Below are 25,764 nucleotides of genomic sequence, written 5' to 3'. Positions count from 1 at the left end.
AGAATATTTCTATAATTCTTTCTAATCATTATTTAAAACCTGGAAGCCAAAAAATAAAAAATAAAAAATAAATAAATAAAACCTGGAAGCCTTAAGAAAAAAATGATTGATACCTATGACTTCATAAAACCATAGTATTTTTATATGAAGATAATACTTTCATATAAGCAAAAGTAAAAAAAAAAACTACAAACTGGAAGAAAATATTTTCAACATGTATGGTAGAGGGTAAATATCACTTTTGAAAGAAAGCTCTTAAAATCTGATTTAAAAAAAATAGCCACTAAATATATAAAATGATTCCCAACCCCACCAATAATTCCAACTTAAGCAAGAAGAAATTAATTTTACTTATAAGACAGGCCAAGATGTGGCACCTGGGTGGCTCAACCACTGTCTTTGGCTCAGGTTGCAATCCCGGTGTCCTGGGATCGAGTCCCACATCAGGCTCCCTGCAAAGAGCCCGCTTCTCCCTCTGCCTATGTCTCTGCCTCTCCGTGTCTCTCATGAATGAGTGAATGAATGAGTGAATGAATAAAATCTTTTTAAAAAGACAGGCCAATATCAACAATAATAACATCTGAAACTGATGTATGTAAGGGAAAATTAGCACAATCATACACTTTTGTGGAAGTATAAATCATTACATTTCAGCAAGCTTTTTAGCAGTATTTCTCAGAATCAAAGCACACCATCACTTTGACACTGCAATGCACATAGTGAAGCTATCCTACGTTAATACAGAAACATGAAACATACAAACATGGCCCCCTTAATGGCATTTGTCATTGGAAAAAAATTAGAAACCACATAAAAATGTGTCAGTAGGAACTGATTAAATAAATCACCATAAAATCTTACAACAGTCATGTATCCATTGTGTAATTTGAAGAAAACCTTCAGGTATGGAAGGTCAGGAGAGTGAAGAAAGAGCAAAATTACTTAACATGTTAACATTAAAAGTTAACTTTAGAATAAATTACAAAAATGCGTGAAGTCAATCCCACTCCCACAGGCTGGGGCTGTTAACAGCTTGGCATGCATCCTTTCAGAGACAGATCTGTGTATGTTTTGAAGCCATGGCCAGCTCTGCTCTTACTAAACCAAGTTACAGTTAAATATTAGTTTCTAAATCTCATAAGATACAGAAGTAAACAGTGCCAAAATAATTACATGTCTCCGTCTACAGTATCCAAAAGAACTGAAATCCCAGCAGAGACATCAGGCATCATGTAGCTATGCTTGCTGGAGAAAAGAGTTTAATTTCTCTACTTCCTCCATGGCTTCTTAAACATCTTGGACAATGCAAGCAATGCAGCTTCTCTAAGCCCTCATATTTGTCTTCTAAACTTCCTGGTTTCACCTCATCTGTTATAGGTGATCTGCTTCCTTATTTTAGAGTAATAATGTTTTACCATTTCCATCATCTCTCCTTGCAGTGGCTCTTTTGTATTCTTGGCAGCTCTACCCTTTCTCTCTCTCTCTCTCTCTCTCTCTCTCTCTCTGTTTCTGTCTCTCTCTCTCTCTTTCTCTGTCTCTCTCAAATCCAAATGTTTTATTTAAATGATTTTAATTCAATAAATATTGAACAATGATTAGAATTGGAACAACTGCTATTAAGAGTGTTTAGACCCCTGGCTGACTTGCAAGTCCCATTTAAACCAATCAGCAGCTAGAATTAGTTCAATTTATTATTTTCTTTGGAGCTGATCTGTCTTCTTTCACTGCCTTGTAGACTTTCCTTACTTCCTTCTTCCTTCTCTTTGTTTACTGCTTCCTCCTTCCTTCTCTTTCCCTCCCTGCCATTCCTACCCCTCCTCTCATCACCATCAGCCCTACTTCCTCTTTCCATAATGTTTCAGCCACAATATTTGTTAAAACAGAACCTGAAGGGTTGCTCTGGGAACTAAATCACAAGGTATACCATGGCTTCTCCTATGGGCTTTAGCAAGAAAAGATCACGCGCACACTTGGTCCTCCTCTTCCTCCCGGCTACAGCCTACCCTGGGACAGGCAGGGAGCAAAGTCTCCACTGGAGGGGAAAACAAATCTTTTACTTGCATAACGTAGGCCAGTGTATGTTGCCTTCTGTATACAAGGACCTCTATGCTTTGATCATTATCTTCTATTACATTTTTTGAGACATCCTGTTGCTCTCAGTTCTACCAATCTCATTATCTGTAACTCCTTGCCCCCATGCACATTTCTCTTCTTCAGTCATCTGCATCTAATTGTTACCCTTACCTCATTTCTGCTTTCACCTGTTTCTTTGGTAACGTAATGGCAGCATGCGCAATGAAGACTCTCTTCAATTGGTCAAGAAATACTTTAAAGTTCTGTTTTAACATTCCTACTAACTACATAATTCTTTATTGCTTTCCAATAATGTGAAGAGATGAGATAGAATGGAAATAACATGACAAATGAACCTAAGCCCATGAAAGCTAACAAAGGTTTACTTGTTGGTTCTTGATATTTGGAAGTCAAAAATAGCAGGTCTGCTATTAAAACATTATACTTGTGAGTTTCCAAAAGGAACATAGGAGATGTTGTGAAGAGAGGTTATTTCAGCCCCTTAAAACATGAAATTTACTAAGAGAAACAGCACAATCTTTCCTTGCCTTGTGGCTCTTTCTCATCCACTCTCTCATTCCATAAAAGATCTTTCTAATAATCTAATCTCTTCTTCAGAATCTCTAACCCTTATTGTGACATCCACCTACATATTTAGACTTCCCTGCTACTATTTTCCCATTGTGTATCTTAGTAACTCCTCAGTATCTATGATATAATCCCCTTGTTGTTGAGGCTATACCCTCCACCTAAAACCCCTTTCCCACCCCTCTGCTTGTCTCCTTTCCTCTGCCAACTGTCTTGTTAGCTCTAGAGGCCTCACTCTGTTAAAGAGCCTAACTCCCCAGGCAAGCATAGGCACTCTTTTCTCTACTCCTCTTGTCCTCCGCTTCTTACTAGTGCTCCCATTATAGCTCTTATGCATATCACTACACATTTATACGTGCTCTTGTAAAACCTTTGCTTGGTATAGCCAGCTTACCACTACACTGTACTTTTCAGCATTAGGAAACTATACCTTTTGATGCCCGTGACCTCCACATCTAAGATGGTACCTGGCATTTAGAAGGCACCTGTATCAGGGTGTGTTCTTGTTTATAGGCCACTAAAACTAATTATGGCTAAGTTGATCAGAAAAGAGGTACACTGATAAAAAAAATATTGGGTGGACTACGGACTTAAGAGGAAGGAAGAATAGAGAAATAGGCTCAGAACATAAGTAGGAACCAATGGATTCATGGCAGCAGAACCAAAACTAAAGCCATATTACAAGAAAGTCTAGCTACCTTGCTACCACTCGTACTAGGCTTCCACCCTTGTCAGATGTCACTGTGTGGTGCTACCACCACTGGACTTTTAATACTTTCAAATTATTTCTAGTTCCTTGCTTCACTGCCTCCATATTCAAAATTCTAAGTAGAAGCATCCAGAGCATAGTTCATGAACCTATACCTTGACTTATAGGTAGTGGTAATAGATATAGAGAAGTAGACTTCACACCTCACCAATCTATACAATGGAGAATCCCCCCAACAAGAAGGAAAATTATACATTAAGCAGCCACAAAAAATTGCAAATGCCCATGAGAGTTACCAAGTATTATCACATTTACCACATTGTCACCATGTAAGGTGCATTTAATGATTTTGAGCCCAGCTTTAAGGATAATGAACTGATTTTTACTACCTTTGCTTATTATACAACTCTTCTATGGCTCAATTTTTTATTTGGAAATTGTAGATAACAATGATATTAATTTTTATAACAGTTGTAACAAATTACTACAAACTTAGCAACATAAAACAACACAAATTTATTATCTCAAAGTTTGTAGGTCAAAAGTGCAGGTGGGCTTGGCTGGTTTTGGTGTTCCAGATCCCACAAGGGACAGCAGGGCTGCATTCCTTTTTATAAGCTCCAGGGGAGAATCCATTTCCTTGTTTATACAGTGTATTAGCAGAATTCGGTTTCTTGTGGTTATAGGACTAGGATCTCATTTCTTTGCCAACAGCTGAAGGCCACTCTCAACTTCAAGAGGTCTTGTGTATTCCTTGTCTTGTGTCCCCACCTCCTTCCTGCATCTTCAAAGCCAGTTTCTGCAAAGCAATTAGCATTGTTTTTTTTTCTTTTTTGTTTTCTCCTCTTAATTAGTCATGATAACAGTAATAAAAGATAACATTTGAGGTCACTTACTCTTCGTCAAGCACTAAGATCAGAGTTTTACTAATGAATCCCCAGTAATCTTACTTTACCACTTCTCAGCAGTATGGGGGAACCTGCTCCTGTCAGTCTTATGGACAGAGCTAGCTTTGTGATTTGCAGGGCTTAGTGTAAAATGAAAAATGCAGGCACAGCATAGACAGTAGAGTCAATCTCCCCTATCCACAGGCCTGTATCCTAACTTGTGGCAGATGAACAACTCCAGAAGTAACACTCAGTAACTGGATGAGGAGAGGGTGAGAGGCCAGCAGAGTTGCCACTGAAAGAAACGATGGCAAATCAGCCCAGGGCCAGGAAGACCAGTGCTTTGCCCTGCCCTGAAATGCTACATGTTGCACACCTCAAGCCACCATGTGGTTGGTCGTTCTCCTTAAGGAATCTCCGTATTAGAGGTCAATGTTGGCATATGGTTTTACAGGTTGGATATTGGGTGGTGGTTTAAAGAGAATAGTCTTAATAAGGGAGAACTCTCCCAAAGAACCTCCATCCCTTATCACAATGGCTGCTTTGCTCATGTGCCTATGTTCTAGCCCTGGGGTAGCTGTTGACACTTTGTTGACATTAATCAGCCAAGTTATTTGAGCTACCTTGATTTAAGTGTCTTTTCTGTGGTAGCTACTCTGACAGACATTAATAATTAATTAATAACTAATTAGTATGAAGGTTTTAAACTTTGTGCCCATTCCTATATATCCATCCAGATGCCTCGACCCCATACCTTTTGGTCTCTGGCCACCCAATCTTTCTCCTTATTAGTCATTGTGCACAGGTCCATATTCCCTTTTATCCAAAGTATATGACCAGATGTACCACCCAAAGCCTATTGGAGGGGCAGGGCATTCTCTCATCATTGTCTTTAATAGACACTCAGTATGGCTGTAGTGAATTTGCAGTTCATTTTGGGTATCAACATACCAAGCTGGCATTCATACACCAAGTTTGGACTTTGTTTTCCTCAATCATCTTTTTGTAACTAAATTATAACTGAAATTGTGAGCTAAGTGGCTGCTGGTACAATAATGGCAGATTAAATGGGAGTCATCTGGCTTTTGCCTTTTGCTTATCCTCGATTCTAGATGTGCTGCTTGTATTTTACAATGGATTGTCCGCTCGGTTGTGCATCTCAGACCCTGGCTGTAATGGGCAGTTTCAGATATATAGTCATGCACTCCTTTTCTACCATTGTCCGGTAGTATGCAAAGAGTTGTTTTCAAAAGGCATAAAATTCTCTGGATGATTTTGATGTTCTTCAATTGTACTGTGCTACACCTAGGTGTGAATTTTAAAATTTTCTTGGTATTTGTTGGATTTGTTAAACGATATTGGTATCTTTCTGAAAAATTCTAAGCCATGGTATCTTCAAATATTTCTTCTGCTTCAGTGTTTCTTTTTACTCAAACAAAAATCTCAACTAAATATACACACACACACACATACACACACATTTGTGTGTTTGACATTTTCTATTGATTTTCCATATACTTTGACCTATTTTTGATATTTTCCATCTCTGTTTTTCTGGCCTACTAAGATGATCTTGTCAGTTGTTCTTTTTTCTAATGTACTAATTCTTTTATTAGATGTGTATAATCTGTCATTCAACTAGTCTATTTATTTTTCATTTTAATAATTAGTTTTCATTTCTGGTTCTGTTTCATGCTTTTTCAAATTTGCTCATGTTTGTTTTACTTATTAAAATATATTCACATTTATATTCTGCATCCTATAATTCTAAAATATGAAGTTTGCATATCTGTTTCTGTTTCCTTTTTCACATAAGATAGTTTATTTCCTTGTATTTAATGATTTTTTTAATTATATGGTGCTCTTCTGCCTTAGAACTTTATCTGTAGAAACATGCTATTACCTGGTTTAAAGGAAGGTTATTCTAGAAAAAAATTTTTCTTTGTTCCATTTGGGTGTCTGGGGCGGGACAGATGGGGAGGGGGTTGGCTACCCAGGTAGCATGTATTTGCATCACAAAATTGAATTATGTTTGCACAAAGGAAAACTTTTAGTTTTTTCTACTAAATAGCAAGTTTTGAGACTGGCAGTTTTCCTGATGGTTTCCTGAAGAGAAAGAGGAGGCAGATTTATTTCTAGTCAATATACACTATGGGTGTAAAGTCCTTTGTGACCCCAGCTTTATGTGAGGGATTTCTTATTAGACTCTCACTTTAAGTGCCTTCCAGAATGTTTTTTCCTTTCCTTAAATTTTACAATCTCACAAAAACCGGTGCTCACGTTCTCATGGTGTGGTTAATACCCTCAAGAAACAAACAAAACCTGTTTCAAGTGTTATCTGTACCCTTTTCTTGGTACCTAGGTGCACCACAGATTCTGGCCTGCATATTCCTTATTTTTTTGCCTTTAATGAAAGCAACTACAGAATATTTTTCTATACTTTACCCAGAATTTTTTCTCAGAACAGTCTAGAGGCCTAGTCTGCTATTGCTCTAGAAATCTCTTCTGGCCTTTTTCCACTTAACTGTTAGTATCTGTCCCATTGTTATAACTGTTCATAATCTAAGTCTGGTATAAATTATTTGCCTCCGAGTGACAACAATAACAAAAATGACTAGATAAATGCTATAAATAGTTGCTTTTTTCTCATGTAACAAGAAGTCTAGAGGTAGGCATTTCAAGTCATTGCTCAACAGCAATGACAATGACAAAGATTCAGGCTCTTTCTACCTCTCTGCTTGGCTAAATTTAGTGTTTTGATTTTTATCTTCATTGCTTGTCCACATGAGTTAGCTACTGCTTCTTGAGGAATTAGTCCATTTTATAAGCAAAATAAAGAGGAAAAACCAAAAGGACAAAAGCTTTGCTTTTGCTTTAGCTTGTCCAAGCTAAGTTTAAGAAGTTTTATTAAGAAATAATAATTTCATTGGTGGAACTGAAATACATGTTCACCTCAAACCAATCAATGGCAAAACCGCATGAGAATACCATTTCTGATACAGACCAATCACATTCCCTGAAGCTAGGATAAAATGTTGCTCTACTTGAACTCAGGAATTCTCCATTGCTCCCTGAATAAACGTGGATCCTGTGAGCAGAAAATAAGGTGTTGGAGAATTAATATTGGGTAGGCATTAAAGTATGTCTGTCATAACATCTAACAGTTTCTCAGCATCTAGTCTTTCCTGCCTAGAATGTCTTCTCTTCTTCCTTCATCTGTTTACACAAGTCTTTATGTCCTTAAATCCAAACTTAGGGTGCCTTTTATTAACCCTTTGATACCATCCTTTGCCCACAGGCTTGCCCTCTTTCCAAGTATTGTTGCTAATAACTATTATAGAGTGCATTTTTCTTCTGAGTGTGATCACTTGCTGCATTATGTTATTCTTTCCATCTCCCAAACCAGAATGTAAGCTCTTTGAGAGTATGACTCATATCTCATGTCACCTAGCCTAGTACTTGATGCTCAATCAGCCAACACTCATTGTTTACTGCGAGCTGATTATCTCATTACTTATGTTCTCTATAACTCCTTCTGCCTTAGTGACATATCTTTGACATTTACCCTAAACCATAATCCATTGACCCTCTTTTATAACTTAATTTTATTGATCTCTCTATTTCTAAATTCTAATTAACCATTCTCACATAGAAAATCTGTTCTGCCTCACTCCCGACTATCCTGGTGATTTCTTAGAAACTACCATCTCCACCAGGGCTTTGCGATTCTATGCCCTTCTGGTTATCCTCCTTGGTTTCTGGTGGTTTCTTTTCACCTTATTCCTCTCTTCCTTTTGCTCTCATCTCCTGACAGTTCATATTTAAACCTCCTTTACTCCTCAACCTTTTTATTTGGAGAAAAGAGGTATTTGTGACAGAACTTTTTGAGGCTATTTAGTTAATTGAGGTAAGTATGTCTGAATTTTGAGGGAGCAGGGAAAGTGAAACAATAGATATTAGAGAGATTTCAAAGATTGACGCAACATGATAGGAACAGTTAGAAATGCCTCAAATATTTCATGATGTAAAACAAGAAATGTTATGGTACCACTGGAAGAAATGGGAAAACTGGAATAAATAGTGTATTTGAACTTAAGATGATAGGTTTAGTGTTGGAAACTTTGAGCTTCAAATGACATCAATGTAATAAATACAGATACAGAAATTAGCATGACTACTCTCATTGATGTGGGGAATCATCTAAATCAAAACAGATCTGCTCAATCTCTCCTAAACAGATTAACCTTTTTTTTTTAAGATTTTTTTTTTTATTCATGAGAGACACAGACAGAGAGAGACAGAGACACAGCAGAGGGAGAAGCAGTTCCCCACCAGGAGCCTGATGCAAGACTCGATCCCAGGACCCAGGATTCATGACCTGAGCCAAAGGCAGATGTTCAACCACTGTGCCCAGTTGCCCTCAGATTAATCTTTTTAAAATTTCACTTAAATGAAGTCCTAATTATGAGCCAGAAACCTTCAGTGACTCCACTATACATTGCATAAAGACCAAATCCATGAAGCTGTTTCAGAGCCCTGATACCCTTGTTGTATCCAAATTAATTGCCTATTCTCCTCAAGTGAATATTTTTTTTACAGTGAGATCAGTTTATTTTTACCTCTGTGCTTTTACCCTGCCACCTCCCCTCTCCCAAGTTAGTGACTTTGCTCCTGCTTCTCCCACAGAGGATTCCTGGAAATCATCTTTAATGAACAAAAAAAATCTTTTTTCTGATATGCAGGAGCCAATAAAACATTTTCTCTGCTTTCAGTAGCTTTGACTCCCTGATGAATATACGAAAAAATGAATCATATGTACTATGGGTTCTTTCAGCAACTATTCTTCTCATGTCTTTCTTGTAGTTTGTTAGGGGTTTTGCTATTGCTGCCACGGTGCTAGTCTCTTGAGCTGCCCTCACTTTTTTAAAGTTATGCAGCTTGTGAAATTTGAAGATGAAAAGAACTTGTTTGAAATCACTTAGCTGACTAGGGACTTGTACATCCTTACATGATCCTAGTTTTGTTTTTAAAATAGAGCAATTCCATCTGGACACCAGCCTTTGGAGGGACTTTATGCAGGTAGCAGGCCACTTAACATAGTGGAGACTTCCTTTTAATTGTGTTCAGGTTGAGTGGCTTCCACAAAGTAGGTAATCTAGACTGATTTCTTTTCTCTATTGTAAATTAATTTCATACTAATATTTTGTCTTTCTTTTGAAGATTGTTGATTGGAAAAAGCAGTTTTGATTTTTAAGAATCTGATCCATTTGATCTTAATGTATTTTCTTTCCCCATAGAGCAGAGGTATTTGAAAATGTTTTACATTAATGGTTTTTTATCCAAACTAATTCCTTGTAAAAGAGCAAACTGTCTGCATGCTAAAACAAATGTGCATTTGAATGCACAATTGATTAACCAATTTTCAAATAATTAACTTTTTAGATTTTGCATGTGCATTTGTTGCTCATTTGACCATATAATAATTAATTAGCCTTAATTATAATGGATTGTACCTTCAAATCTGCATGCATATTCTAATAGAATGACAGCATTTTTTAACCACTTTTTTATATGTTAGTCAAACAGACAAGCACTCACAAGCAAAGGAAGAGAATTTTAAAAGTGGGGGACATTTTACATCTGTGGTAGTTGACATTTTGATTAATGAAGTGTTACAGTTGTTTTTAATGTATTTATTTGGTCGTGCATTCAGCAAAATTAATCCTGATAGATGAAATGTGTTTAAAGTACTGCTCACAAAATGAATGGTGTCTCCAAGCTAATAGAGTTATAAATGAACAGAAAAAAATGAAGAAGACTTTAAAAATGAGTCAAGTGAAAATAAATGCCAGATTAAAAAACAATTTGCTGTGTGTGTCTAGAGAGCCAAAGGGAACTCGAGTGCAAAGAATTTGACTTATGGACTAAGTGAGCAGTTGAAATATTTAAATATCAGCCTAATGCTATTCAGTTATAATGGTAGAAAGGCTGCACAGGTTGGGCTTCTTACCTTCACCTGTGGTATGCAGAGCTGAAAGGCAAAAATCAAAATCATGTCTTGAGGGATATATTAAGAATTGAACAGGAAAGTACAACCATGTGTTCAGTCACTTGGGACGCCATGGTGTAGCTTGAAAATCAGGGAAAACAAGAATCAGAAATAGTGAGAGGGCTCACCCATCCAAAAAAGCAGTGGGGATGAGTACTGCAAACTGAGACCAACTCCCCCCAGAATCATTTGCCCATATTGCTTTTTGGTTTCGAAAGCAAAATAGGCCCATTTAAAATGATAAGAATGGGGTGGCTTGGTGGCTCAGTCAACTGATTGTCTGCCTTCAGCTCAAGTCATGATCTCAGAGTCCTGGGATCAAACCTTGCCTTGAGCCCCACATTGGCCCTGCAATGGACCCTGCATTAGGCTCCCCGCTCAGCAGGAAATCTGCTTCTCCCTGTCCCACTGCCTCTCCTCCCTACTTGTGCTCACTCTCTCTCTCAAATATACAAATATATATTATATAAATGTATAAATAAAATCTTTTAAAAATAATAAAATAAAATACTAACAATAGAACAAAAACTTATCTATAAAAATTCTCCATAAAAGAGAGTTCCTATTTTATGAATGACAGCTTGAGTCTATATAAGCAATTCTCCAAAGATTTTCAGAATACATAAATAGCTGAGTTTTTACTCTTAGGAAAGGTCAAATAGGTGTATATGCTCTGTACAGAATAGAGTAGGGCAGGACACCTGGGTGGCTCAGTGGTTTAGTGCCTGCCTTTTGTTCAGAGCGTGATCCTGGAGTCCCGGAATCGACTCCCACATCGGGCTCCCTGCATGGAGCCTGCTTCTCCCTCTGCTTGTGTCTCTGCCTCTCTCTGTGTGTGTGTTTCTCATGAATAAATAAATAAAATCTTTTTTAAAAATTCCTCACAAAAAACAAAAGAATATTAAAAAAAAAAAGAATAGAGTAGGGCTTCAGAGAGAGCCACATGGGTGCCAACTCTAGATTTATCACTCGTTAACTATTTGGTCCCAAGCAAGTTAAAAAATCTCTCTATGTCTTGGTTTTATCATCTGCAATAAAGATGAATAATATTTGTTTTCTTTATCTTTAATCTCATAAGAATTGAAGATGTATGAGGACAGCCATTTTGATGATGTTATTCACTGATCTAGCCTATGTGCTTGAAAAGTATTGAGCACTTAGTAGGTGCTTAATAAATATTTAACAAGTGAATGGATATATAAGGCATTTTTCAGACTTTCTGGCACTTAAACATTCAATAAATAAATGGTAAACAAAAGATAATTTGGTAGCACCCCTGCATCTAGGTATAATGGAGTGGCTAGAGCAGACTCCCCCTTCACCTGAAAGAAACGAAGAATCCCGTGTCCTTGTCTATCCAGAATTTTTAAAACGAATTTGTCCACAGAAATCTTTTTTCACATCATGACACTCCTTCATTTATTCAAATATTTATAGAATATCTATGTACACTAAACACTATTTTCATGCCTACAAAGACATAAACCAGTCCCTGTTCTCCAGGAGTTTATATTTTTGTATGATGAAATCAGAAAGTAAAGACTAACTAAATATGTGATTTCAGGTAGTAATAAGCACCATGAAGAAAAATTAAGCAGGATATGGAGATAAACAATGACCACTGAGCCTGGATTATATGTGGTATAGAAATCCACAGAATATACTTGGGGAAGCTCTGCCTTAGAATTTATACCCATGTGTAAGCCAAGGTGAAAAAGATCTGTAAAAAGGAGAAGGCTTAAGAAAATCCTCAACACTTTTCTCTTCACTCCCACTGATGTGTGCTTTCTACAAAGATACTTAGTCCTTGAGCTTTAAAGGCCAGTGCTATTGGTAGAGATCACTGGCCAGATATGAGGGAAGGCAGTATCATGGGATGCATCCAAGAGACTCTGATTTAGAGCCCCTCATATTGTACTTTGTGGATAGTCCTTACTTAATGCACCCCTTAGACAATTTCCCTTCTTATAAAATTGGGAAAAGGTAATATTTACACATTTTGTTGAACTTAAAAATCTCAGCTATTCAGGGGCACCTGGTGGTTTAGTTGGTTGAGTGTCCAACTCTTGGTTTCAGCTCAGGTCCTGATCCCAGGGTCATGGGATCAAGCCCTGTATCAGGCTCCATACTCAGCAGGGAGTCTGCTTGAGATTCTCTCCCTCTCATTCTTTCCCTCTGCTCCTCCCCCAGTCTCTCTCTCTCAAATTTATAAATAAATCTTTTTTTAAAAAAATCTCAGCCATTCAATTTACCCTACAACAATTCTCATTAGTAGATAACTGACTGGCATAATTTTTCTTTCTTCTAGACATAGAAATTGAATTGCCAGCTTCCATCTTGTTCCTCAGATGATGAAGTGGGCCAATCCAGGCCTTCTCTTATTCACTACTTCACAACACCTGTGAGATATCTTACTGTCTGTGCAGCCTTGTGTTAGGAACTAGGTATGCAAAAATGAATTTGAAGCAGAGGAACTTACTAGCACATTGATGCTAGTGAGATGGTTAGACAAATGGTTAGGTACTTTCCCTTGTGTTTCCCAGCCTGTCTTAAGAAATAAGTAAAAGCTTCACAAAGAAGGGATATAACTCATTGGTTTCTCACTTTCCAAAGCCACAGAGAACACAGTAAATAGAGGTAGATGCCTAAGATGTACTTTGTCTTCATTCATGAAGTCTTTTAAATATTTAGGGTAATGATCAATACAACTATCTTTTGCCAATCAATAAAAATAAGATATCACAAACACAGAACTTCTTCCCATTCTTTTCATTAGGGAGGATCTATTCAGTAGCAGAACTTCTCACCAGCCTAAAAGTAGATATTCAGAGCTGCTTAGGGCAGAGAAGTTCTAATCCTCCACCTGAAGTCATATGACTCATCTGAAGCAGAAGTGGGAAGAAACAGTGAGGCCAGGAATCTGAAATTATGAGCAGCAAAGAAAGTCATAATGATTGTACTGATGAGTCATTTGCCATCTGCTTCTCATTCAGAAAAGATAAGTCAAGGTACAGATAACCAAGAGTAAAGTGATACCAAGAAAAAGCAAAATGGACTGTTTTTCTGGAATGATAGAAGGAAAGATGAAGTACATAAGAAGCTGTCACAAGGGGACCAATGTATTCAGAACCCCTCTGAGGAGGCTGGGCAGATACGAGCTTTGTGAAACCTAACACCTGCAGTAAATGATAGAGAAAAGGAAAGGAGGCCTATACTAGGGAACTAGAAGCCAAAAGACTCAGCAGGTGAGTTCCAGTTCACCAATTCATTCTTCCAGCCCCAATTGCTGCCTCAATTTGCAATACCAGAGGCAGGAAAAGGCCCTCATGAGGCCCCACTCTGATGAGGGAAGAGAAGCTGACAACACACATAAGGTATCTTTTTATGGCTTCACTGATTCAGCTCTCTGATGATCCACTGTGGCTACCTTTTTATCCAGAAAAAAAAGAACTATTCTATGCAAATGTTCTATGTTTAGTGGCACTTCTCATTCTGTTGCTTTTGGTTTATATTCTGTTTTAGAACCTATCACACCACATTATGTGGCTTTGTATTTGTCTCACTAACAGATGGTAAACTGTTTGAGAACAGGAGCAATAGCTTATTTATTTCTGTTTCTTCAGTGCCCAGCAAAGTTCTGGCACCAGAATAGGCATTGAAAACATCTTAGTAAATTGAAGTTGACTGGGCTTCCCCCTTCTATTTCACTGGTGGCTTGTCATCCTATATAAATATATTATAGGACTTTGGTTACAATTCCTGTACAGAATCCTATGAAGTTCCATTGAGATTTTAGCTGCTCTACTAAAAAGCTTAGCTAAAGGAGGGCAGTGGACTGCTATTCATTGAACATATAAATTTTTATTGAGCATCTATTATATGCTACGTACAATTCTTGGGCTTGGGATACATTAGTAAACTACGATTCTTGCCCTTGTGGAGCCTACATTCAAATGGGAGGAAGAAAGAGAAAATACATGTAATAAGTAAACATGCTAGTATGTTCAATGATGCATGCCATAGAAAAGAGAAAAAGTAGAGTAAGAAATATCAGTAGTACCAGGATATAGGGTTGAGGGTTGGTCAGTTTAAAACACTCAACAAACTAATCAGGGTGTGCCTCGTTAAGAAGATAAAATTTGACCAGACTTGAAGGAGGTGGTGGAGTTTGTCAAGTGGTTATATGAGTAAAAATGTATCACATTTTTTTCCCAGCTGCATAGAGGACTTTGAGCCAATGCTGCTTTGAGACTCAGAAGATGTGGTAAGTTTGCCAAATGGCCATAACACTTGCTTTTGGCTCACATGGTAAATCCAGTGAGTAAAGTTTTAGTCATTTTGTTACTGGTGTGTGACATGGGAGACTGAGAACAGGAACAGAGAAAGGAGAAGCACAGAACTCAAGAATGGGGTGGGGTTGGGAAAGAGAAGGAGTTCTACTCTGAGATCAGGGAAGGTTCTGGAAACCTTGTGGGTAGTATGAAGTCAAAAAGTGTATTATTTCCTTAATGTTCTTCCCTGTAATGAGTTTAAATTCTCTATATTTGGCATTTTGAACTCACAGAGCTTCTGTGCTGCTACTAAAGACTTCTTTTTAACTGGCTTTGTCCCTTCATTCTATATTTCTGTGGCAACCAAAAGAGAGCAATCAAAACTATAATTTCTGGTCCAGAAAAGGGAATTCTAGTTTTGTTCTGTTAATCCTTGCTCTATACTAGTCTTATCTCATTATATCTCTCTGTTCCTTGGGGCTTTTTCAACATAGCTAATTAAAACACAGTTGAAAATTTATTCATTCTATTAAATATGTTTATTAGGTGATTGAGAGGTTTCAGGTCCTATCTACATATAAAGGACACAAAGATGAGGAAGATGCAATTCTATTCCTAGTGAGAAGCCATTCTCAATAACTTGTTGGCATATTACTAGACCAGAACATAATGACCTCAAGTCACAGAAAAACAGAATGTTTGTCCTATTCTAGAAGTAATCCAGTCAAAAATAATACACATTTTTTGTCAATGTATCCTAAAGGAGTGAAACTTAAGAACTAATTCATGGTCTTACCAATGATTAACTACTGTCATTGTCTTTCCCATAAAACTCTGAAACCCTAGCAACGTTCAGCCACTCCTCCTAGTTCCTGTTAGTAAGTCTGTGTTTGACTGAAAGGGCTTAATCACTTGCATTTACCACCTATTCACTTCACCACAAGAAGAGAAGAGGATGGAAGCTTCCCAAAAGTCAATTAGGAAGAATTGGAAACAGTGAAGTGAGGTGAAGCCCTGAGTCAGGGACAGAGGACAACCTACAAGCACAGAGAGTAATGGCAGCCAGGTTGTCCATGACCACAGACCGCTTGGAGTGGCTCATTCCGACAGCGTTCTATGTCCACTGTTGATTCTACAGTGAGATCTGCCCATTTGGGGCTGGTAGTGTGACCTACATAAGCTGGAGCTCAGTTGTCAGAGAAATAAAAGTTTGCTTCAACCTTATAGGTCTTAAGTAAAGAATACCCCGAAATTCAAACAGCACAATATGTCAAGCACATGCACGTGATGTTTGGCATCATACAGAATGTTTTTGCATTGATGAACAGGTGGCTGCTAACTTGAAAAGGGATTTCTCTTCTGCAGTGGGAATTATAGATGGGGAGAAGAGGAGGAGAAAATAAGCCTATCCTTCACAGACTGCTCTCTTTGCTTTACTCTTTCAGGAGACTCATCATTCTCCAGAGGATTTTATTTCACCTTTGTTTAATTGCTGGGCCTCTCCTGTTTCCATACCCAGATGAAGTATTCTTGGAATTTAAGGTGTCACTTTAGTAGCCTAGCCACAAGTTCCATGCTGTTTCCTCTGCTCCACTCTTGCTCTTGAATAATACTTCTCCTTTGATACTAATTTCAGTGTCCTGGTCGAAGACCCAGAGAAAATATGGAATCCTCTGCCCCTGCATATCTTTACAGAAGGTAAGACAGTAAGAAGGCCAGCAAAGCAGTAAAATGACAGGCCCATTGTTTGAGCCCAGCACTGGGACTTCCCCTTTTGTATAAGCTGAGTCACATTTTTCCTGTTGTCAACTTGAAGCCTGTCCGTTGATGGACGATAGGGCTATCTTGCTGATGTATAAAGCCGGGCAGACAGGTTTCCTTGTATTTGTTTGCCTTACCTTGGACCTTTACCAATTAGAAGCCGTCCACTGGCCAAAGGAGATAAGACACAGTTTCTTAAAGCTCAGATACTCGACAGAATGAACTAATTTCTGACAATTTTCTTCTGTTAAAATGCTATCCGAGGTTCCTGCCTTGTGCAATCTTACTGATTTTGACACCGGTCTTTTGGGATGTATATGTGCATTTTATTCTTGATATCTGTTCAGTTGACACATGCTTTAAAACCACAGATATCTTTGATTGGCTGGCAAATTGTGAAAACAGGAAGTCAAAGGATGGAATCAACTGTGAAACAACCATAACAAGTGAAGCTTTCTGCTTAAGTGCCAAGACGGGAATGCTGTTATGAGAAACAAACAAACAAAAAAAATGAAATGATAATATCAGAACAATTCCAACAGGAAGAGTGAACATCCAGAATGCTCCAATTATCATATTCTCAGGGCCTTATAACCACCAAAACGGATTATAGATCTTAATCCACAATATTGTTGCTAGGCATGATAAAATCTCCAAAATTAGGAGAGGGGTGTCATGACATTTATTGGCTAGGAAATATTTGGGATAATATTTTCTTTTTGTCTGACAATCAGCATCTGATTGAGCTTAAAAGAGAAGAAAAAACTTGCTGTGTGCATTTAATCTCTTCATTTATTCAGCAAATAGCTGTTAAGAGCTCACTGTAGGACAGGTTCTATCGTGAACATCAGGGTTGTGAAGGTCATAGCATATTGCCTTCTTGCCTATAAGCCTTTGCACATTACACCAAGACTTTTCTTATAATTCTTGAAGGTTGCCAAATATCAGTCCTCCTGTGATATCATTCTTCCATGGTGAATTCTCAAAACAAAGGTTATTTATCAGCAGTTGAAAGAATAAAAAATATCCTCACATCAGTTGATCTGAGGAACACAGGCAAATATTAGAATGAAATGAAGGACTTTTTAGACAAATACTGTAATTACTACTTCACTAGTATGTAATGAGTTTATGAAATTTACTACTTTAAAAATTTTAGAAATGTAAACAGATATAAAAAACTGGGATAATTTTTGAGGCAGGAACACTGTTGGCAGTAGAACAGGGAAAGGGCAGAGACTGGATAACATCGTAAATCCTGTTCATCCATCTTTTGAGAATTTCTGTATGAAATATTCTATATAAACGATGTCATGTGCCATCCATTCAGATAACTGACTTTTTAAAAGTATGATCAATATCTCTCAAGGTCTAACTCTGCCAGAAAAATATTTTAAATATTACAATGAGACATTTTAATGTCATCTTGTTGGAGGGAGAATAAAGAATTAATCATAAGGATTTAGCACAATTGATTGTTAGGAGATTAGGTCACAATGCATATATTAATCTGTTATTTAACCTTCAAACATCATTTTAAGAGACTGTTTCAGGAGGGATACTTTGGGGGCAGTTGGATATTCATTTTGGCCAGCCAAAAATCAAATTCTAGGAATTGAAAATCAAAACTGGAATGAACTAAATCTACTCTAACTCTCCCATCTTACTGAAAAGGAAACTGAGGCACAAACAAATTAAGTGACTTCTGCAGGTCACAGCAGTTTTAAAGGGAAGAAGCCAAGCCAGATACAGGTAACCTAGATACCAGAGCTTCTTTCATGTTGCTGTGCTGATGGATATAGAATAAAACAGCATTCTGGGATTATTCAGTTATCTTCTAGTCCATATTGTGAAATGATCACATTTGGGGACAGAGTCAAGCACTAATTGGAAAGAAACTGCACTGACTTTAGCTCAGAATCTGCCTTAAGAGGTATTAACTCATCATAGCTCTGTCACATCCATGGATCATTCCAGAGCTGTTTACCAACCCTAGACTAACAAAACAGTCTCTTTTTGTTGTTGTTGTTTAATAGGTAGATGAAAAGTGAAGAAAAACCCTAAATATAAAGACTCTCCCAAAGAGAAATCCAGAGGAAATAGCAATAATAATGTAAAATATTCAACTCTATAATTTCCAAGACTTAGATTTTACTGCATAGTCAAATAACACTATTATTCATTTCACAGCTATAGATCAATTTGCTCATGTGTGAAACCTATGAAATAACAACCATTTTCTCTTCAGATGAGTGATCCTGGTTTGAGTTACCCATACAATTTGATAAAAATACATTATTCCAGATGGACTCCAGTTGTTGGGCAGATGGAAATGTTTAAGTTAAGAACTAAAAACTTTATTATCATAAATTAGGTAGTCAGAGAGAAAGGCATAAGAATATAACTGTAACCCAAATGATTTGTAAGTTCTTCTGAATTCAGGAGAAAAAAAACTGTAGAAAGGAAGAAATGTATACATTTATGAAATTTGACATATTTAAGTTTTTAAAAATGTCTACTTTTACAGTCAAATATTTATCCATAAGTTTTAGCTCTGCTAAATATCCTCCTAATACAGTCAGTTTCCATTCTCGCACAGTAAGCCAACTCAGCTATAAATCAAGCTCAGGTGTTCCCAGCTCTCCAGTTGATTGCAGAGTACCTCCCTGCCCCCCCCCATCCCCTCCCCATAGGCAAAGGTGCAAGTGAAGGGAGTATTACTGGTGTGACTTTGTCCAGTGACATGGGGGTCTGGGCTACCTGCCCATGCAGCTTACTTATGCTCTGTTATTACTTATGACATTTCTGGATACACAGTTCTAATGATAGACTGCTGCTGGGCCAATCCATAATTATGGCTTGGGAGCCCAACAGAAATTAGCTCATCATGGGCAACTCAATTGGCATCCTATGGTCAAGATTTCCACCTCTGATAGGACCCAATACCATTACAGGAGCTATTTTTCAAAAAGCATGTCATTTTCCACTGCAGATGGCATCAGGTTGCTGAGGGTGGTATAGTGTTGCTTGCCCAAAGGCCTGCCTTAACTTTCTCCTCCTAGAGGTTGCTATAAACTCCAAACCATACCTTTTCTCAACCCTGACACTTCCAACACCACAGAGTCTGATGCCTCAAATAGTCCAAGTACCTAGACCTCACTGCAGCCTAAACCTATTGCAGAGCCCTTTCCAGCACAGATGTCCACTCAAAGCTGGCAGCCTTCTATATAACCAAGTCTGTGGACTCCTAGCTATAAAAGGTGTTGCCTCTAGAACTTAAGGAGATCTACCAGGTGCAATGATTCCTTTCTTGCCATGGAGATGTAAGATGGTGCAACTTAAATTTGGCACAGAAGGACATATTGTACCATGTTTCTTTCTGGCCACTGGATATCTGTAAACTTCACAGAAGTGCAGGTCCCTAAATTTTATCACCCATATTCAGGGGATGCCAACTCTTACTGTACAGGAGCAGACTATTTTTGTAAATTTTAAATATTCAGGAAGGTCTGCAGAGACAAACTCCTTTGGCAGGACCTATCTAGATGTCTCCATCCCATATTTCAAGATCCCAGGTTTTCCCAATCAGGGCCCAGAAAAGACAAGTCTTGGCTGAGCATCCAAATATCTCTGGAGCGTTTAGAACTGTATCAAGTTCTGATTCTGCTCTTCAGCTGTTCATGACTCCATGGCAGGAGAAAAGGACTTGATAAAATAACAAAGAGGCTCTCTAGCTCACACTCTTGGGTAACCTAGATACCAGAGCTTATCTGTTAATAGTTTTCAGCTTCTCATTATCCTACTGCAGTACATCAGTGTGTAGTTTAGTAATTGCTAGCCAATCCTGCTGTCCTTGCACACTCATCCCCATATCTCTCAAATGGGGAATCATCCACCTATAAGGGTGTTGTCCACTGAGATGTTTCTGTAAGCCACAGTAGTAAAATGTTCAGCAATTGGACTGCCATCTTTGGCCAGGGATTCCCTGTGCCTTACAGATGGGGCAAGGAGAGCCCAGACTGCAGTGAGGAACTGACACCTGTAAAAAGAGAAACAGATAGTTCGTAATCCTGGATCAGATGATCTTTAAGTCTGTAACTCTCCTATATCCGTTTCTTTTGCTCACAAAGGTGTTACAAGAACTGGGGGTAGATGTACATGGAAAGGCCTGGCTCAGAATCCACATAGTAAGGGTCCTTAACAATTCAATTTATATGTTCATTTCAAAAAACAAAAACAAACAACAACAAATAAAAAGGAGAATAATAAGCAGAGCCCCTAAGTGTCCCTCAAAAAAATACGGTGCACCTGATTCCACGTGCAGACAGGTAGACTTGGAGGTAGACTGCATTCACAACCCCTATTCCTGATTAAAAGCATTGTTTAGCACTTTATATCTTAAATAGCACTAGAAAGAAAACAGGATACACTTATCTCTTACAGACATGACCTTAAAAGGTATTCCATTTTATAATCATTATTACTAACTAAAATGCACCTCTCCTATTATTGTTTAATCAGAAGAAGAAAAACATCCTACTGGCTTGTAACATATATTAAGTGCTGATTTATGCCGGGTATTACTTTAGTCCCTTCACGGATCTTTTCTTACTTCATCCTTACAATAGCACTCTGGAATAGGAATTATTATCCACTTTGTAAGTGAAAATTGAGGCTTATTGAAGTTAAGTAACTTGTCTATGGTAACTCAGTTAATTACCAGAAATGATCAATAATAGACTCCAGAGCCTTGTATATTTCATTAAAAAAAAAAAAAAGTATCTGCAAAGTAGACCTTATGTAAGAATTACCGAAAATTTTTAGTTTAAGTACTTTTATTTCCAAGGTCAGAAGGAATATTTTCCTACATTATATATTTAAGAATCTGTACTGGTTTCTGTCCCCACTCCAGTTAATATCAATGTAATAACAATGTGTTTTAAGTAGTTAGTTGCTCATAGATCTATTTCTCTCACTTAAATTATAAACTCCTTGAGGACAGCTAACATGTCTAGTGCATCTCATCCCTAACCAAGTAGAATAAGGCCTGAATAATGTGTGTGCTTAATTTGTTGAGCCAAAAAGGAAACCTCAGCAATTCAGTTCATTTTTCTATTTCTCCCATTACTCTGATATAACACGTTAGAATATTAGGAAATCACGTCCTCTTTTGATTTTGTGGGACCCACATCCTAATGGAAGGGCCTTCTCAAAAGCCTTAAAATTCTTCTCTTCATTGAGAATCCAAATCACTCAGCGTTTTTCTTGGCTAAAAAATACATATGGGTGATGGGAATCAATAGAATTCCCAAACCCGGAATTCATCCCGAGTTCCTCCAACCTGTGGAGAGATGACTAGTCAGAAGCATAAAAGTAAAGAACACCTGTGGTGTGGGGACCAGCTTAGGATAGGCAACTTCAGAGAACAGGAGGGCCTTGGCAGTGGCTTTCTGAGTTCACCTCATGGTGAAGAGCACAGGCTTTAGAAACAGAGCACCCTGAGTCTGAATCCTGTCTTTGACATTGAGCCGTGTGACCTTGGACAAGTTGCTAAGCCTCTCTAACCACAGTTTCCTTGTGTGTAAAACAGAGATAATAATAGTGTTGCCGTGAGAATGAAAAGGAAGAGCAAATGTAAAGCACTTAGCACATGGGCAGCACATGATAAACACTCATTAAATAGGAATTTATACTCATTAATACTTTCACTATGCATGCAACTAGCAGCTTCATGTGTCTGAGCCGAATGATAACAACATTTGAACTCACGATTTTAACAGGTCTTTGCATTGCCACAGGACCTTTCATCTCAAAGGACCAAAGCCCCGGCAAATATTAATTCTTGTCTACTTTATTTATGTGAGTAAAGGCAGGAGCACATACAATAGCCTCGTTATTAAAAAGAACTGTAGTGTAGAAAGCTAACTCCACATGCACAAAGTAAAACCAAGAAAACCCTTAGCAGTATCTAGGTCTCTCAACTTCTGGGATTCCTCTTTTTTTTTTTTTTTTTTTTTTTTTTTTTTTTTAATATTTTTTTTAAATTTTTATTTATTTATGATAGGCACACAGTGAGAGAGAGAGAGAGAGAGAGGCAGAGACACAGGCAGAGGGAGAAGCAGGCTCCATGCACCGGGAGCCCGACGTGGGATTCGATCCCGGGTCTCCAGGATCGCGCCCTGGGCCAAAGGCAGGCGCCAAACCACTGCGCCACCCAGGGATCCCTGGGATTCCTCTTTAATTGGATCAGGTTATTTGTTTCCAGTGGCTAAATATTATTTATTGGCAGTGTAAGTCAATGCTGCTGATATATTACCCTTTCGGGGAGTGTTTGTTTTTTGAAAACTGCTCTCAAATTTTCTAAATGTGAATTTAAAAGTCTGTCAGTCTATGTGCCGATAACACAAAACAGATTGTAAATGTAACGGGATGCAATCAAGTCAAACAAATCCAACGAGAGTGCCAGAAGGCTTAATATTAGGACTGCTCCTGTTCACAGGCTTTTGCTAATGACGGAACAATTGTTTGTGCTGATTTGTAGCTGGCATTGATATGCAGACAGTAACACTTTCATCTAAAATCCAGCTCCAATTTTTTTTAATGCTGTCAATGAATATGCTGTGTCTGCAAAGAGCAACTCCGGAGAACCTTTCTCAATAATAAGAAACAGGAAGATGCAAGCATCGTCTTTAATTCTAAATCCAGGGTTTCAGTTGAAATATACAATGATTTGTCTCTTTGTCATTGTCTTATCATCTACTGGGATGCTTGCGTCCAAACAACTTGTATGAATTAACAACTAAACACGGTTTTAAAATATTGGACTGGGTCAATGTGGGCGGGAGGCGGGCGCTCAACTGCAGGAGGATATTGCAAGATTCCAAACTCATCTAACATTTGCTTCAGAAAATAAAAAAATGTAAATGTGCTCTGACTGCAGTTCACATTTACTGTGGGGATGAGGCTTTTTTTTTTTTTTTTTTTATCAAACAGCACCTGCCTCTCTATTCAGAGATGTCTGCGTGCAAGGATAAGTGCAAACAACAAAGGCTTCGTCTGTGGCAGCGGCTGCATCATTTTCTTGGAACTTGCCATTATGTTTTAGGTCAGAGATTGAGGTTTGGTTCAGGGAATGGAGCTTTTAATATCAGGTGAATGGATTTTTATATAAGAGGTTGGGAAGCTTTGCGTCTTAGAAGAAAAATGGTGCTTTAAAAATAGTCGCATTTCTTTTGTACTGTAATTATCAGTGCATGACGAATCATTTTTTATTCTGTTCTGTGTGGGCAAAAGGAAATATCCCCTACCCATCTCTGTGGGCTGGCCATTTTAAGGAGTCAAAATGTTCCCATATTTAATCAGTTCCTTGGGAATATGTAATTTACCTAGAAGATTGATCCCAAAACATCACTTTTAAGGGAGGATGAATAAATAGCACAGATTCATCAGTTTGTCCAGGAAGTTACTGTCACATGTGTTCACCATTTAAGCAAGTAGTACTGAATAAATTGGTGATCTGTCCATAATTCCTCCTGCAAAAAAAGGCTCACATTATATAAAAGATCAAATGATAGAAATAGGAATAATCAGCCTTGTTAAAAATAGAAAGAATGATTTAAAAAAAAATAGGAGGGAGTAGAACAATAGCCTGAGTTGAGCCCAGCTCTGACCTTGACAGTAAGAGCCCAGGCAAATCATTTCATGTTTCTGTGCTTCCGTTTCCCCATCTATAAAATGGAACTAGTGAAATGTTCCCTTCCAGGCCTCTTGTAAGCAGGAAATAGGGACATGTTTGTGAAAGCTTTGTAAATGGTAAAACATTTTAAGAGCATCAAGAAGGAAAAAAGGAGAAAGCAAAATAATAACGGCAATAATAGTAACAATTGTAACAATCCTAATATTATTTAAAATGATGAGTATTATTATTATTATTATTATTATTGAAAGTAGTGAAACTTATCCAGAAATGCTGAAAATTGGTAGATGGTGCAGCTCAGACTATGCTCTTCTTCTCTGGACTGTAGGAAAAAGAGACATACAGGCCCTGTAGTCTCATATAAAAAAAATAAAATCTATTCTGACTGAGTAGACTTTAGACACATTAATACACATTCTTTGAAAGAAACTCTGCAGGTTTTAAATTAAGTCACATCGCTCTGAGAGCCTTTTTCAAAAGCAAAGTGTAGGCTGATAGAGGATCCTCTTTTTTGAAGAGCTTGAAGGATTTCAAATGACCTTTGCCCACAGGACATGGGTGTCATGCTAACTTGCCAAGGTCAGGTTTCCCCCTCAGTAGGTCAGTTGTCCACATGTTTTATAGCCTAAGTGAAGTCTCCAGGCAAGCATTCATCATCACATCTCTGCTTCAAAATTCACAGCTTTCTATTGTCACAGCAACTCAAGGTTTTTAAACAGTAAAAAAAAGTTGCAGGAATTATGGATGGAAAACTACTGCATATGTTTGCTTCTGAAACCAAAACCCCAAGAAAATAAATACACTTTTAGCACTCGATGCAAGAGATAGGCAGCTTCCTATACTTGCTCTCAGGGTGATAAGTTGTGTGGTGAGAAGGTAAGGCAGCTGGTGGCCGCTATGTAAAGTCTGTGAACACTATGGTTCCTCTAGTCAGAGACAGGAGAAAGAAGTGACTAGCATATACAGGTTGCCAATCTTTTCCCCTTCCTTGGTGGTGGTATGCTGTGACTGCTTAGATAAACTGAAACTCCATCTCCTGGGCTACTTCTAGGTACAAGAGATTTGGGAGGTGAAATAACGCAGCGGCCATTATGCTCAGATCGTGTTTGCTCAAGGCAGAGAGACCGTGTTGTCAACAGACAAAAAAGGTTCCAGTTTGTCAGACTCTCCCTGTCCTATGTTCAGCTCCCTGATTGCCTGCTCTGCTGACAAATAGCAAAACCAGGCTACCATCCGACCCTTTATAGTGAACTGACTGAGGCATTGGCCACAAGGAATCAACAATCTTACACAGACTTCTCTCCCAATCCCATTTCCGGTTCCACTCTAGCAGCTGGATGGGATGGGCTTCCCTCAAGATCTAACTTGTTTACCCACTCAAGAGCTGATTTAAGTCCAGTTCACACATCAACACAAGTCATTTGAAGATATTTGGTATAAAGTGACAGCATGGGCTCCCAAGTCCTACAATTACATGTAGTCAACCTGAGTCTTTTTCAAGCTATGTGACCTTACTCCTCTTAAGCCTCTACTTCTATCTTCAGGAGAAATGGTAAGAAATCCAGCCTTTATCCTGTATGAAGAAAACAAAAATTCTCCTGTGAGAATTCTTATTCATAAGCTAGTCTTCATGTAGATTGGGGATTCATGTACTCTACCTGCATAAACCATAAAAATCTCAAACTGAGCACTTAGTTTAGCGGCCTGTGCTTGTAAGTGTCTTCAAGGCA

At 38.1% G+C, this 25,764-nt stretch overlaps 1 long non-coding RNA gene across 2 annotated transcripts in view; it reads left to right on the top strand.

Annotated features, from left to right (window-relative positions):
* Window positions 1–17,102, top strand: part of LOC129521154 (uncharacterized) — a 90,539-nt gene extending 73,437 nt beyond the window's left edge. Inside the window, exons 5-8 of one of the 2 annotated variants that reach the window (XR_008666774.1) lie at window positions 14,522–14,570; window positions 16,023–16,119; window positions 16,214–16,275; window positions 16,710–17,102. This is a non-coding gene — a long non-coding RNA (uncharacterized LOC129521154). The remainder of the gene's footprint in view (window positions 1–14,521; window positions 14,571–16,022; window positions 16,120–16,213; window positions 16,276–16,709) is intronic. The other variant, XR_008666776.1, reaches the window with a different exon arrangement.
* Window positions 17,103–25,764: the final 8,662 nt, after the last annotated feature.

Source organism: Nyctereutes procyonoides, unplaced genomic scaffold (genome assembly GCF_905146905.1).
Source record: "Nyctereutes procyonoides isolate TBG_1078 unplaced genomic scaffold, NYPRO_anot_genome, whole genome shotgun sequence".
NCBI classification, from domain to species: domain Eukaryota; kingdom Metazoa; phylum Chordata; class Mammalia; order Carnivora; family Canidae; genus Nyctereutes; species Nyctereutes procyonoides.
Note: the sequence above shows the minus strand (reverse complement) of the source record. Positions and strands in the feature narration are given on the sequence as shown.